Raw genomic sequence first — 16065 nt, 5'->3', positions numbered from 1 at the left:
AAGGGAGTGCTTATATAGGGGCTAGGGTAACTCACTTGGGGTCAGGGAGTACTTCTGTGGGATTAGGGTAACTCACTTGGGGTCTGGGAGTACTTATATGGGACTAGGGTAACTCACTTGGGGTCAGGGAGTACTTATAAGGGAATAGGGTAACTCACATTGGGTCAAGCAGTACTTATATTGGACTAGGCTAACTCACTTGGTGTCTAGGAGTACTTATTTGGGACCAGGGTAACTCACTTGGGGTCAGGGAGTACTTATGAAGGGGCTAGGGTAACTTACTTGGTGTCTGGGAGTACTTATAAGAGACTGGGGTAACTCACTTGGGGTCTGGGAATACTTATAAGGGACTGGGGTAACTTACTTGGGGTCTGGGAGTACTTATAAAGGGGCAAGGGTTACTCACTTTGGGTCAAGGAGAACTTATAAAGGGGCTAGGGTAACTCACTTTGGGTCAGGGAGTAGTTATAAGGGACTAGGGTAACTCACTTGGAGTCTGGGAGTGCATATAAAGGGGCTAGGATATCTCACTTGGGAGCCAGGGAGTACTTATAAATGGGCTAGGGTAACTCACTTGGGGTCTGGGAGTACTTATAATGGACTAGGGTCACTCACTTGGGGTCTGGGAGTACTTATATGGAACTAGGGTAGCTCAATTGCGGTCAGAGAGTACATATAAAGGGGCTAGGATAACTAACGTGGGGTCAGGAATTACTTATAAAGGGGCTATGGTAACTCACTTGGGGTCAGGGAGTACTTCTATGGGACTAGGGTAACTCACTTGCGGTTAGAGAGTACATATATAGGGGATAGGATAACTAACTTGGGGTAAGGGAGTACTTATATAGGGGCTAGGGTAACTCACTTGGACTCTGGAAGTACATATAAAGGGACTAGGGTAACTCACTTGGGGTCTGTGAGTACTTATAAAGGGGCTATGGTAACTCACTTGGGGTCAGGGAGTACTTCTATGGGATTAGGGTAACACACTTGCGGGCAGAGAGTACATATAAAGGGGCTAGGATAACTCACTTGGGGTCAGTGAGTACTGATAAAGGTGATATGGTAACTCACTTGGGGTCAGGGAGTACTTCTATGGGACTAGGGTAACTCACTTGCGGTCAGAGTGTACATATAAAGGGGCTAGGATAACTAACTTGGGGTAAGGGAGTGCTTATATAGGGGCTAGGGTAACTCACTTGGGGTCAGGGAGTACTTCTGTGAGATTAGGGTAACTCACTTGGGGTCTGGGAGTACTTATATGGGACTAGGGTAACTCACTTGCGATCAGAGAGTACATATAAAGGGGCTAGGGTAACTCACTTGGGTTCAGGGAGTACTTATATATGGGCTAGGGTAACTCACTTGGGGTCAGGGAGTACTTCTATGGGACTAGGGTAACTCACTTGCGGTCAGAGAGTACATATAAAGGGGCTAGGATAACAAACTTGGGGTAAGGGAGTGCTTATATACGGACTAGGGTAACTCACTTGGGGTCAGGGAGTACTTATATAGGGGCTATGGTAACTCACTTGGGGTCAGAAAATACTTATAAAGGGGCTATGGTAACTCACTTGGGGTCAGGGTGTACTTAATAAGGGGCTAGGGTAACCCACTTGGGGTCAGGAATTACTTATAAGGGAATAGGGTAACTCACTTGGGGTCTGGGAGTACATATAAAGCGGCTAGGATAACTCACTTGCGATCAGAGAGTACATATAAAGTGGCTAGGGTAACTCACTTGGGTTCAGGGAGTACTTATATATGGGCTAGGGTAACTCACTTGGGGTCTGGGAGTACATATATGGGACTAGGTTAACTCACTTGCGGTCAGAGTGTATATACAATTGGACTAGGTAACTCACTTGAGGTCAGGGAGTACTTATATAGGGGCTAGGGTTACTCACTTTGGGTCAAGGAGAACTTATAAAGGGGCTAGGGTAACTCACTTTGGGTCAGGGAGTAGTTATAAGGGACTAGGGTAACTCACTTGGAGTCTGGGAGTGCATATAAAGGGGCTAGGATATCTCACTTGGGAGCCAGGGAGTACTTATAAATGGGCTAGGGTAACTCACTTGGGGTCTGGGAGTACTTATAAGGGACTAGGGTAACTCACTTGGGGTCTGGGAGTACTTATAAAGGGGCTATGGTAACTCACTTGGGGTCAGGGAGTACTTATATGGAACTAGGGTAGCTCAATTGCGGTCGGAGAGTACATATAAAGGGGCTAGGATAACTCACGTGGGGTCAGGAAGTACTTATAAAGGGGCTATGGTAACTCACTTGGGGTCAGGGAGTACCTCTATGGGATTAGGTTAACTCACTTGGGGTCTGGGAGTACATATATGGGACTAGGTTAACTCACTTGCGGTCAGAGTGTATATATAATTGGACTAGGTAACTCACTAGGTGCCTGGGAGTACATATAGAGGGGCTAGGATAACTCACTTGGGGTCAGGGACTACTTTTATGGGACTAGGGTAACTCAATTGGGGTCAGGGAGTACTTCTATGGGACTAGGGTAACTCACTTGGTTTCAGGGACTACTTTTATGGGACTAGGGTAAATCACTTGGGGTCAGGGAGTACTTACATAGGGGCTAGAGTAACTCACTTGGGGTCAGGGAGTAGTTATAAGGGATTAGGGCAACTCACTTGGACTCTGGGAGTACATATAAAGGGACTAGGGTAACTCACTTGGGGTCTGTGAGTACTTATAAAGGGGCTATGGTAACTCACTTGGGGTCAGGGAGTACTTCTATGGGACTAGGGTAACTCACTTGCGGTCAGAGTGTACATATAAAGGGGCTAGGATAACTAACTTGGGGTAAGGGAGTGCTTATATAGGGGCTAGGGTAACTCACTTGGGGTCAGGGAGTACTTCTGTGGGATTAGGGTAACTCACTTGGGGTCTGGGAGTACTTATATGGGACTAGGGTAACTCACTTGGGGTCAGGGAGTACTTATAAGGGAATAGGGTAACTCACATTGGGTCAAGCAGTACTTATATTGGACTAGGCTAACTCACTTGGTGTCTAGGAGTACTTATTTGGGACCAGGGTAACTCACTTGGGGTCAGGGAGTACTTATGAAGGGGCTAGGGTAACTTACTTGGTGTCTGGGAGTACTTATAAGAGACTGGGGTAACTCACTTGGGGTCTGGGAATACTTATAAGGGACTGGGGTAACTTACTTGGGGTCTGGGAGTACTTATAAAGGGGCTAGGGTTACTCACTTTGGGTCAAGGAGAACTTATAAAGGGACTAGGGTAACTCACTTTGGGTCAGGGAGTAGTTATAAGGGACTAGGGTAACTCACTTGGAGTCTGGGAGTGCATATAAAGGGGCTAGGATATCTCACTTGGGAGCCAGGGAGTACTTATAAATGGGCTAGGGTAACTCACTTGGGGTCTGGGAGTACTTATAATGGACTAGGGTAACTCACTTGGGGTCTGGGAGTACTTATATGGAACTAGGGTAGCTCAATTGCGGTCAGAGAGTACATATAAAGGGGCTAGGATAACTAACGTGGGGTCAGGAATTACTTATAAAGGGGCTATGGTAAGTCACTTGGGGTCAGGGAGTACTTCTATGGGACTAGGGTAACTCACTTGCGGTTAGAGAGTACATATATAGGGGATAGGATAACTAACTTGGGGTAAGGGAGTACTTATATAGGGGCTAGGGTAACTCACTTGGACTCTGGAAGTACATATAAAGGGACTAGGGTAACTCACTTGGGGTCTGTGAGTACTTATAAAGGGGCTATGGTAACTCACTTGGGGTCAGGGAGTACTTCTATGGGATTAGGGTAACACACTTGCGGGCAGAGAGTACATATAAAGGGGCTAGGATAACTCACTTGGGGTCAGTGAGTACTTTTATGGGTGTAGGGTAACTCACTTGGGGTCAGGGAGTACTTCTGTGAGATTAGGGTAACTCACTTGGGGTCTGGGAGTACTTATATGGGACTAGGGTAACTCACTTGCGATCAGAGAGTACATATAAAGGGGCTAGGGTAACTCACTTGGGTTCAGGGAGTACTTATATATGGGATAGGGTAACTCACTTGGGGTCAGGGAGTACTTCTATGGGATTAGGTTAACTCACTTGGGGTCTGGGAGTACAAATATGGGACTAGGTTAACTCACTTGCGGTCAGAGTGTACATATAATTGGACTAGGGTAACTCACTTGGGGTCAGGGAGTACTTATATAGGGGCTAGGGTAACTCACTTGGTGTCTGGGAGTACATATAAAGGGGCTAGGATAACTCACTTGGGGTCTGGGACTACTTTTATGGGTGTAGGGTAACTCACTTGGGGTCAGGGAGTACTTCTATGGGACTAGGGTAACTCACTTGGGGTCAGGGAGTAGTTATAAGGGATTAGAGCAACTCACTTGGACTCTGGGAGTACATATAAAGGGACTAGGGTAACTCACTTGGGATCTGTGAGTACTTATAAAGGGGCTATGGTAACTCACTTTGGGTCAGGGAGTACTTCTATGGGATTAGGGTAACACACTTGCGGTCAGAGAGTACATATAAAGGGGCTAGGATAACTAACTTGGGGTAAGGGAGTGCTTATATAGGGGGTAGGGTAACTCACTTGGGGTCAGGGAGTACTTCTGTTGGATTAGGGTAACTCACTTGGGGTCTGGGAGTACTTATATGGGACTAGGGTAACTCACTTGGGGTCAGGGAGTACTTATAAGGGAATAGGATAACTCACATTGGGTCAAGGAGTACTTATATTGGACTAGGCTAACTCACTTGGGGTCTGGGAGTACTTATAAGGGACTGGGGTAACTCACTTGGGGTCTGGGAGTACTTATAAAGGGGCTAGGGTTACTCACTTTGGGTCAAGGAGTACTTATAAAGGGGCTAGGGTAACTCACTTTGGGTCAGGGAGTAGTTATAAGGGACTAGGGTAACTCACTTGGAGTCTGGGAGTGCATATAATTTGGCTAGGATAACTCACATGGGGTCAGGGAGTACTTTTCAAGGTGATATGGTAACTCACTTGGGTTCAGGGAGTACCTCTATGGGACTAGGGTAACTCACTTGCGGTCAGAGTGTATATACAATTGGACTAGGTAACTCACTTGAGGTCAGGGAGTACTTATATAGGGGCTAGGGTTACTCACTTTGGGTCAAGGAGAACTTATAAAGGGGCTAGGGTAACTCACTTTGGGTCAGGGAGTAGTTATAAGGGACTAGGGTAACTCACTTGGAGTCTGGGAGTGCATATAAAGGGGCTAGGATATCTCACTTGGGAGCCAGGGAGTACTTATAAATGGGCTAGGGTAACTCACTTGGGGTCTGGGAGTACTTATAAGGGACTAGGGTAACTCACTTGGGGTCTGGGAGTACTTATAAAGGGGCTATGGTAACTCACTTGGGGTCAGGGAGTACTTATATGGAACTAGGGTAGCTCAATTGCGGTCGGAGAGTACATATAAAGGGGCTAGGATAACTCACGTGGGGTCAGGAAGTACTTATAAAGGGGCTATGGTAACTCACTTGGGGTCAGGGAGTACCTCTATGGGATTAGGTTAACTCACTTGGGGTCTGGGAGTACATATATGGGACTAGGTTAACTCACTTGCGGTCAGAGTGTATATATAATTGGACTAGGTAACTCACTAGGTGCCTGGGAGTACATATAGAGGGGCTAGGATAACTCACTTGGGGTCAGGGACTACTTTTATGAGACTAGGGTAACTCAATTGGGGTCAGGGAGTACTTCTATGGGACTAGGGTAACTCACTTGGTGTCAGGGACTACTTTTATGGGACTAGGGTAAATCACTTGGGGTCAGGGAGTACTTACATAGGGGCTAGAGTAACTCACTTGGGGTCAGGGAGTAGTTATAAGGGATTAGGGCAACTCACTTGGACTCTGGGAGTACATATAAAGGGACTAGGGTAACTCACTTGGGGTCTGTGAGTACTTATAAAGGGGCTATGGTAACTCACTTGGGGTCAGGGAGTACTTCTATGGGACTAGGGTAACTCACTTGCGGTCAGAGTGTACATATAAAGGGGCTAGGATAACTAACTTGGGGTAAGGGAGTGCTTATATAGGGGCTAGGGTAACTCACTTGGGGTCAGGGAGTACTTCTGTGGGATTAGGGTAACTCACTTGGGGTCTGGGAGTACTTATATGGGACTAGGGTAACTCACTTGGGGTCAGGGAGTACTTATAAGGGAATAGGGTAACTCACATTGGGTCAAGCAGTACTTATATTGGACTAGGCTAACTCACTTGGTGTCTAGGAGTACTTATTTGGGACCAGGGTAACTCACTTGGGGTCAGGGAGTACTTATGAAGGGGCTAGGGTAACTTACTTGGTGTCTGGGAGTACTTATAAGAGACTGGGGTAACTCACTTGGGGTCTGGGAATACTTATAAGGGACTGGGGTAACTTACTTGGGGTCTGGGAGTACTTATAAAGGGGCTAGGGTTACTCACTTTGGGTCAAGGAGAACTTATAAAGGGACTAGGGTAACTCACTTTGGGTCAGGGAGTAGTTATAAGGGACTAGGGTAACTCACTTGGAGTCTGGGAGTGCATATAAAGGGGCTAGGATATCTCACTTGGGAGCCAGGGAGTACTTATAAATGGGCTAGGGTAACTCACTTGGGGTCTGGGAGTACTTATAATGGACTAGGGTAACTCACTTGGGGTCTGGGAGTACTTATATGGAACTAGGGTAGCTCAATTGCGGTCAGAGAGTACATATAAAGGGGCTAGGATAACTAACGTGGGGTCAGGAATTACTTATAAAGGGGCTATGGTAAGTCACTTGGGGTCAGGGAGTACTTCTATGGGACTAGGGTAACTCACTTGCGGTTAGAGAGTACATATATAGGGGATAGGATAACTAACTTGGGGTAAGGGAGTACTTATATAGGGGCTAGGGTAACTCACTTGGACTCTGGAAGTACATATAAAGGGACTAGGGTAACTCACTTGGGGTCTGTGAGTACTTATAAAGGGGCTATGGTAACTCACTTGGGGTCAGGGAGTACTTCTATGGGATTAGGGTAACACACTTGCGGGCAGAGAGTACATATAAAGGGGCTAGGATAACTCACTTGGGGTCAGTGAGTACTTTTATGGGTGTAGGGTAACTCACTTGGGGTCAGGGAGTACTTCTGTGAGATTAGGGTAACTCACTTGGGGTCTGGGAGTACTTATATGGGACTAGGGTAACTCACTTGCGATCAGAGAGTACATATAAAGGGGCTAGGGTAACTCACTTGGGTTCAGGGAGTACTTATATATGGGCTAGGGTAACTCACTTGGGGTCAGGGAGTACTTCTATGGGATTAGGTTAACTCACTTGGGGTCTGGGAGTACAAATATGGGACTAGGTTAACTCACTTGCGGTCAGAGTGTACATATAATTGGACTAGGGTAACTCACTTGGGGTCAGGGAGTACTTATATAGGGGCTAGGGTAACTCACTTGGTGTCTGGGAGTACATATAAAGGGGCTAGGATAACTCACTTGGGGTCTGGGACTACTTTTATGGGTGTAGGGTAACTCACTTGGGGTCAGGGAGTACTTCTATGGGACTAGGGTAACTCACTTGGGGTCAGGGAGTAGTTATAAGGGATTAGAGCAACTCACTTGGACTCTGGGAGTACATATAAAGGGACTAGGGTAACTCACTTGGGGTCTGTGAGTACTTATAAAGGGGCTATGGTAACTCACTTTGGGTCAGGGAGTACTTCTATGGGATTAGGGTAACACACTTGCGGTCAGAGAGTACATATAAAGGGGCTAGGATAACTAACTTGGGGTAAGGGAGTGCTTATATAGGGGGTAGGGTAACTCACTTGGGGTCAGGGAGTACTTCTGTTGGATTAGGGTAACTCACTTGGGGTCTGGGAGTACTTATATGGGACTAGGGTAACTCACTTGGGGTCAGGGAGTACTTATAAGGGAATAGGATAACTCACATTGGGTCAAGGAGTACTTATATTGGACTAGGCTAACTCACTTGGGGTCTGGGAGTACTTATAAGGGACTGGGGTAACTCACTTGGGGTCTGGGAGTACTTATAAAGGGGCTAGGGTTACTCACTTTGGGTCAAGGAGTACTTATAAAGGGGCTAGGGTAACTCACTTTGGGTCAGGGAGTAGTTATAAGGGACTAGGGTAACTCACTTGGAGTCTGGGAGTGCATATAATTTGGCTAGGATAACTCACATGGGGTCAGGGAGTACTTTTCAAGGTGATATGGTAACTCACTTGGGTTCAGGGAGTACCTCTATGGGACTAGGGTAACTCACTTGCGGTCAGAGTGTATATACAATTGGACTAGGTAACTCACTTGAGGTCAGGGAGTACTTATATAGGGGCTAGGGTTACTCACTTTGGGTCAAGGAGAACTTATAAAGGGGCTAGGGTAACTCACTTTGGGTCAGGGAGTAGTTATAAGGGACTAGGGTAACTCACTTGGAGTCTGGGAGTGCATATAAAGGGGCTAGGATATCTCACTTGGGAGCCAGGGAGTACTTATAAATGGGCTAGGGTAACTCACTTGGGGTCTGGGAGTACTTATAAGGGACTAGGGTAACTCACTTGGGGTCTGGGAGTACTTATAAAGGGGCTATGGTAACTCACTTGGGGTCAGGGAGTACTTATATGGAACTAGGGTAGCTCAATTGCGGTCGGAGAGTACATATAAAGGGGCTAGGATAACTCACGTGGGGTCAGGAAGTACTTATAAAGGGGCTATGGTAACTCACTTGGGGTCAGGGAGTACCTCTATGGGATTAGGTTAACTCACTTGGGGTCTGGGAGTACATATATGGGACTAGGTTAACTCACTTGCGGTCAGAGTGTATATATAATTGGACTAGGTAACTCACTAGGTGCCTGGGAGTACATATAGAGGGGCTAGGATAACTCACTTGGGGTCAGGGACTACTTTTATGAGACTAGGGTAACTCAATTGGGGTCAGGGAGTACTTCTATGGGACTAGGGTAACTCACTTGGTGTCAGGGACTACTTTTATGGGACTAGGGTAAATCACTTGGGGTCAGGGAGTACTTACATAGGGGCTAGAGTAACTCACTTGGGGTCAGGGAGTAGTTATAAGGGATTAGGGCAACTCACTTGGACTCTGGGAGTACATATAAAGGGACTAGGGTAACTCACTTGGGGTCTGTGAGTACTTATAAAGGGGCTATGGTAACTCACTTGGGGTCAGGGAGTACTTCTATGGGACTAGGGTAACTCACTTGCGGTCAGAGTGTACATATAAAGGGGCTAGGATAACTAACTTGGGGTAAGGGAGTGCTTATATAGGGGCTAGGGTAACTCACTTGGGGTCAGGGAGTACTTCTGTGGGATTAGGGTAACTCACTTGGGGTCTGGGAGTACTTATATGGGACTAGGGTAACTCACTTGGGGTCAGGGAGTACTTATAAGGGAATAGGGTAACTCACATTGGGTCAAGCAGTACTTATATTGGACTAGGCTAACTCACTTGGTGTCTAGGAGTACTTATTTGGGACCAGGGTAACTCACTTGGGGTCAGGGAGTACTTATGAAGGGGCTAGGGTAACTTACTTGGTGTCTGGGAGTACTTATAAGAGACTGGGGTAACTCACTTGGGGTCTGGGAATACTTATAAGGGACTGGGGTAACTTACTTGGGGTCTGGGAGTACTTATAAAGGGGCTAGGGTTACTCACTTTGGGTCAAGGAGAACTTATAAAGGGACTAGGGTAACTCACTTTGGGTCAGGGAGTAGTTATAAGGGACTAGGGTAACTCACTTGGAGTCTGGGAGTGCATATAAAGGGGCTAGGATATCTCACTTGGGAGCCAGGGAGTACTTATAAATGGGCTAGGGTAACTCACTTGGGGTCTGGGAGTACTTATAATGGACTAGGGTAACTCACTTGGGGTCTGGCAGTACTTATATGGAACTAGGGTAGCTCAATTGCGGTCAGAGAGTACATATAAAGGGGCTAGGATAACTAACGTGGGGTCAGGAATTACTTATAAAGGGGCTATGGTAAGTCACTTGGGGTCAGGGAGTACTTCTATGGGACTAGGGTAACTCACTTGCGGTTAGAGAGTACATATATAGGGGATAGGATAACTAACTTGGGGTAAGGGAGTACTTATATAGGGGCTAGGGTAACTCACTTGGACTCTGGAAGTACATATAAAGGGACTAGGGTAACTCACTTGGGGTCTGTGAGTACTTATAAAGGGGCTATGGTAACTCACTTGGGGTCAGGGAGTACTTCTATGGGATTAGGGTAACACACTTGCGGGCAGAGAGTACATATAAAGGGGCTAGGATAACTCACTTGGGGTCAGTGAGTACTTTTATGGGTGTAGGGTAACTCACTTGGGGTCAGGGAGTACTTCTGTGAGATTAGGGTAACTCACTTGGGGTCTGGGAGTACTTATATGGGACTAGGGTAACTCACTTGCGATCAGAGAGTACATATAAAGGGGCTAGGGTAACTCACTTGGGTTCAGGGAGTACTTATATATGGGCTAGGGTAACTCACTTGGGGTCAGGGAGTACTTCTATGGGATTAGGTTAACTCACTTGGGGTCTGGGAGTACAAATATGGGACTAGGTTAACTCACTTGCGGTCAGAGTGTACATATAATTGGACTAGGGTAACTCACTTGGGGTCAGGGAGTACTTATATAGGGGCTAGGGTAACTCACTTGGTGTCTGGGAGTACATATAAAGGGGCTAGGATAACTCACTTGGGGTCTGGGACTACTTTTATGGGTGTAGGGTAACTCACTTGGGGTCAGGGAGTACTTCTATGGGACTAGGGTAACTCACTTGGGGTCAGGGAGTAGTTATAAGGGATTAGAGCAACTCACTTGGACTCTGGGAGTACATATAAAGGGACTAGGGTAACTCACTTGGGGTCTGTGAGTACTTATAAAGGGGCTATGGTAACTCACTTTGGGTCAGGGAGTACTTCTATGGGATTAGGGTAACACACTTGCGGTCAGAGAGTACATATAAAGGGGCTAGGATAACTAACTTGGGGTAAGGGAGTGCTTATATAGGGGGTAGGGTAACTCACTTGGGGTCAGGGAGTACTTCTGTTGGATTAGGGTAACTCACTTGGGGTCTGGGAGTACTTATATGGGACTAGGGTAACTCACTTGGGGTCAGGGAGTACTTATAAGGGAATAGGATAACTCACATTGGGTCAAGGAGTACTTATATTGGACTAGGCTAACTCACTTGGGGTCTGGGAGTACTTATAAGGGACTGGGGTAACTCACTTGGGGTCTGGGAGTACTTATAAAGGGGCTAGGGTTACTCACTTTGGGTCAAGGAGTACTTATAAAGGGGCTAGGGTAACTCACTTTGGGTCAGGGAGTAGTTATAAGGGACTAGGGTAACTCACTTGGAGTCTGGGAGTGCATATAATTTGGCTAGGATAACTCACATGGGGTCAGGGAGTACTTTTCAAGGTGATATGGTAACTCACTTGGGTTCAGGGAGTACCTCTATGGGACTAGGGTAACTCACTTGCGGTCAGAGTGTATATACAATTGGACTAGGTAACTCACTTGAGGTCAGGGAGTACTTATATAGGGGCTAGGGTTACTCACTTTGGGTCAAGGAGAACTTATAAAGGGGCTAGGGTAACTCACTTTGGGTCAGGGAGTAGTTATAAGGGACTAGGGTAACTCACTTGGAGTCTGGGAGTGCATATAAAGGGGCTAGGATATCTCACTTGGGAGCCAGGGAGTACTTATAAATGGGCTAGGGTAACTCACTTGGGGTCTGGGAGTACTTATAAGGGACTAGGGTAACTCACTTGGGGTCTGGGAGTACTTATAAAGGGGCTATGGTAACTCACTTGGGGTCAGGGAGTACTTATATGGAACTAGGGTAGCTCAATTGCGGTCGGAGAGTACATATAAAGGGGCTAGGATAACTCACGTGGGGTCAGGAAGTACTTATAAAGGGGCTATGGTAACTCACTTGGGGTCAGGGAGTACCTCTATGGGATTAGGTTAACTCACTTGGGGTCTGGGAGTACATATATGGGACTAGGTTAACTCACTTGCGGTCAGAGTGTATATATAATTGGACTAGGTAACTCACTAGGTGCCTGGGAGTACATATAGAGGGGCTAGGATAACTCACTTGGGGTCAGGGACTACTTTTATGAGACTAGGGTAACTCAATTGGGGTCAGGGAGTACTTCTATGGGACTAGGGTAACTCACTTGGTGTCAGGGACTACTTTTATGGGACTAGGGTAAATCACTTGGGGTCAGGGAGTACTTACATAGGGGCTAGAGTAACTCACTTGGGGTCAGGGAGTAGTTATAAGGGATTAGGGCAACTCACTTGGACTCTGGGAGTACATATAAAGGGACTAGGGTAACTCACTTGGGGTCTGTGAGTACTTATAAAGGGGCTATGGTAACTCACTTGGGGTCAGGGAGTACTTCTATGGGACTAGGGTAACTCACTTGCGGTCAGAGTGTACATATAAAGGGGCTAGGATAACTAACTTGGGGTAAGGGAGTGCTTATATAGGGGCTAGGGTAACTCACTTGGGGTCAGGGAGTACTTCTGTGGGATTAGGGTAACTCACTTGGGGTCTGGGAGTACTTATATGGGACTAGGGTAACTCACTTGGGGTCAGGGAGTACTTATAAGGGAATAGGGTAACTCACATTGGGTCAAGCAGTACTTATATTGGACTAGGCTAACTCACTTGGTGTCTAGGAGTACTTATTTGGGACCAGGGTAACTCACTTGGGGTCAGGGAGTACTTATGAAGGGGCTAGGGTAACTTACTTGGTGTCTGGGAGTACTTATAAGAGACTGGGGTAACTCACTTGGGGTCTGGGAATACTTATAAGGGACTGGGGTAACTTACTTGGGGTCTGGGAGTACTTATAAAGGGGCTAGGGTTACTCACTTTGGGTCAAGGAGAACTTATAAAGGGACTAGGGTAACTCACTTTGGGTCAGGGAGTAGTTATAAGGGACTAGGGTAACTCACTTGGAGTCTGGGAGTGCATATAAAGGGGCTAGGATATCTCACTTGGGAGCCAGGGAGTACTTATAAATGGGCTAGGGTAACTCACTTGGGGTCTGGGAGTACTTATAATGGACTAGGGTAACTCACTTGGGGTCTGGGAGTACTTATATGGAACTAGGGTAGCTCAATTGCGGTCAGAGAGTACATATAAAGGGGCTAGGATAACTAACGTGGGGTCAGGAATTACTTATAAAGGGGCTATGGTAAGTCACTTGGGGTCAGGGAGTACTTCTATGGGACTAGGGTAACTCACTTGCGGTTAGAGAGTACATATATAGGGGATAGGATAACTAACTTGGGGTAAGGGAGTACTTATATAGGGGCTAGGGTAACTCACTTGGACTCTGGAAGTACATATAAAGGGACTAGGGTAACTTACTTGGGGTCTGTGAGTACTTATAAAGGGGCTATGGTAACTCACTTGGGGTCAGGGAGTACTTCTATGGGATTAGGGTAACACACTTGCGGGCAGAGAGTACATATAAAGGGGCTAGGATAACTCACTTGGGGTCAGTGAGTACTTTTATGGGTGTAGGGTAACTCACTTGGGGTCAGGGAGTACTTCTGTGAGATTAGGGTAACTCACTTGGGGTCTGGGAGTACTTATATGGGACTAGGGTAACTCACTTGCGATCAGAGAGTACATATAAAGGGGCTAGGGTAACTCACTTGGGTTCAGGGAGTACTTATATATGGGCTAGGGTAACTCACTTGGGGTCAGGGAGTACTTCTATGGGATTAGGTTAACTCACTTGGGGTCTGGGAGTACAAATATGGGACTAGGTTAACTCACTTGCGGTCAGAGTGTACATATAATTGGACTAGGGTAACTCACTTGGGGTCAGGGAGTACTTATATAGGGGCTAGGGTAACTCACTTGGTGTCTGGGAGTACATATAAAGGGGCTAGGATAACTCACTTGGGGTCTGGGACTACTTTTATGGGTGTAGGGTAACTCACTTGGGGTCAGGGAGTACTTCTATGGGACTAGGGTAACTCACTTGGGGTCAGGGAGTAGTTATAAGGGATTAGAGCAACTCACTTGGACTCTGGGAGTACATATAAAGGGACTAGGGTAACTCACTTGGGGTCTGTGAGTACTTATAAAGGGGCTATGGTAACTCACTTTGGGTCAGGGAGTACTTCTATGGGATTAGGGTAACACACTTGCGGTCAGAGAGTACATATAAAGGGGCTAGGATAACTAACTTGGGGTAAGGGAGTGCTTATATAGGGGGTAGGGTAACTCACTTGGGGTCAGGGAGTACTTCTGTTGGATTAGGGTAACTCACTTGGGGTCTGGGAGTACTTATATGGGACTAGGGTAACTCACTTGGGGTCAGGGAGTACTTATAAGGGAATAGGATAACTCACATTGGGTCAAGGAGTACTTATATTGGACTAGGCTAACTCACTTGGGGTCTGGGAGTACTTATAAGGGACTGGGGTAACTCACTTGGGGTCTGGGAGTACTTATAAAGGGGCTAGGGTTACTCACTTTGGGTCAAGGAGTACTTATAAAGGGGCTAGGGTAACTCACTTTGGGTCAGGGAGTAGTTATAAGGGACTAGGGTAACTCACTTGGAGTCTGGGAGTACATATAAAGGGACTAGGGTAACTCACTTGGGGTCTGTGAGTACTTATAAAGGGGCTATGGTAACTCACTTTGGGTCAGGGAGTACTTCTATGGGATTAGGGTAACACACTTGCGGTCAGAGAGTACATATAAAGGGGCTAGGATAACTAACTTGGGGTAAGGGAGTGCTTATATAGGGGGTAGGGTAACTCACTTGGGGTCAGGGAGTACTTCTGTTGGATTAGGGTAACTCACTTGGGGTCTGGGAGTACTTATATGGGACTAGGGTAACTCACTTGGGGTCAGGGAGTACTTATAAGGGAATAGGATAACTCACATTGGGTCAAGGAGTACTTATATTGGACTAGGCTAACTCACTTGGGGTCTGGGAGTACTTATAAGGGACTGGGGTAACTCACTTGGGGTCTGGGAGTACTTATAAAGGGGCTAGGGTTACTCACTTTGGGTCAAGGAGTACTTATAAAGGGGCTAGGGTAACTCACTTTGGGTCAGGGAGTAGTTATAAGGGACTAGGGTAACTCACTTGGAGTCTGGGAGTGCATATAATTTGGCTAGGATAACTCACATGGGGTCAGGGAGTACTTTTCAAGGTGATATGGTAACTCACTTGGGTTCAGGGAGTACCTCTATGGGACTAGGGTAACTCACTTGCGGTCAGAGAGTACATATAAAGGGGCTAGGGTAACTCACTTTGGGTCAGGGAGTACTTATAAGGGACTAGGGTAACTCACTTGGGGTCTGGGAGTATTTATATGGGACTAACAAAACTCACATGAGGTCAGGGAGTACTTATAAAGGGGCTAGGGTAACTCACTTTGGGTCTAGGAGTACTTATATTGGACTAGGGTAACTCACTTGCGTTCAGAGAGTACATATAATTGGGCTAGGATAACTCACATGGGGTCAGGGAGTACTTTTCAAGGTGATATGGTAACTCACTTGGGTTCAGGGAGTACTTCTATGGGACTAGGGTAACTCACTTGCGGTCAGAGAGTACATATAAAGGGGCTAGGATAACAAACTTGGGGTAAGGGAGTGCTTATATACGGACTAGGGTAACTCACTTGGGGTCAGGGAGTACTTATATAGGGGCTATGGTAACTCACTTCGGGTCAGAAAATACTTATAAAGGGGCTATGGTAACTCACTTGGGGTCAGGGTGTACTTAATAAGGGGCTAGGGTAACCCACTTGGGGTCAGGAATTACTTATAAGGGAATAGGGTAACTCACTTGGGGTCTGGGAGTACATATAAAGCGGCTAGGATAACTCACTTGCGATCAGAGAGTACATATAAAGTGGCTAGAGTAACTCACTTGGGTTCAGGGAGTACTTATATATGGGCTAGGGTAACTCACTTGGGGTCAGGGAGTACTTCTATGGGATTAGGTTAACTCAC

The sequence above is a fragment of the Prorops nasuta genome, unplaced genomic scaffold (genome assembly GCF_024137725.1).
Source record: "Prorops nasuta isolate Cenicafe-Biocafe unplaced genomic scaffold, Cenicafe_Pnas_1.2 PNAS00016, whole genome shotgun sequence".
In the NCBI taxonomy this organism is placed as follows: Eukaryota; Metazoa; Arthropoda; class Insecta; order Hymenoptera; family Bethylidae; genus Prorops; species Prorops nasuta.
This window is presented reverse-complemented; position numbering follows the sequence as displayed.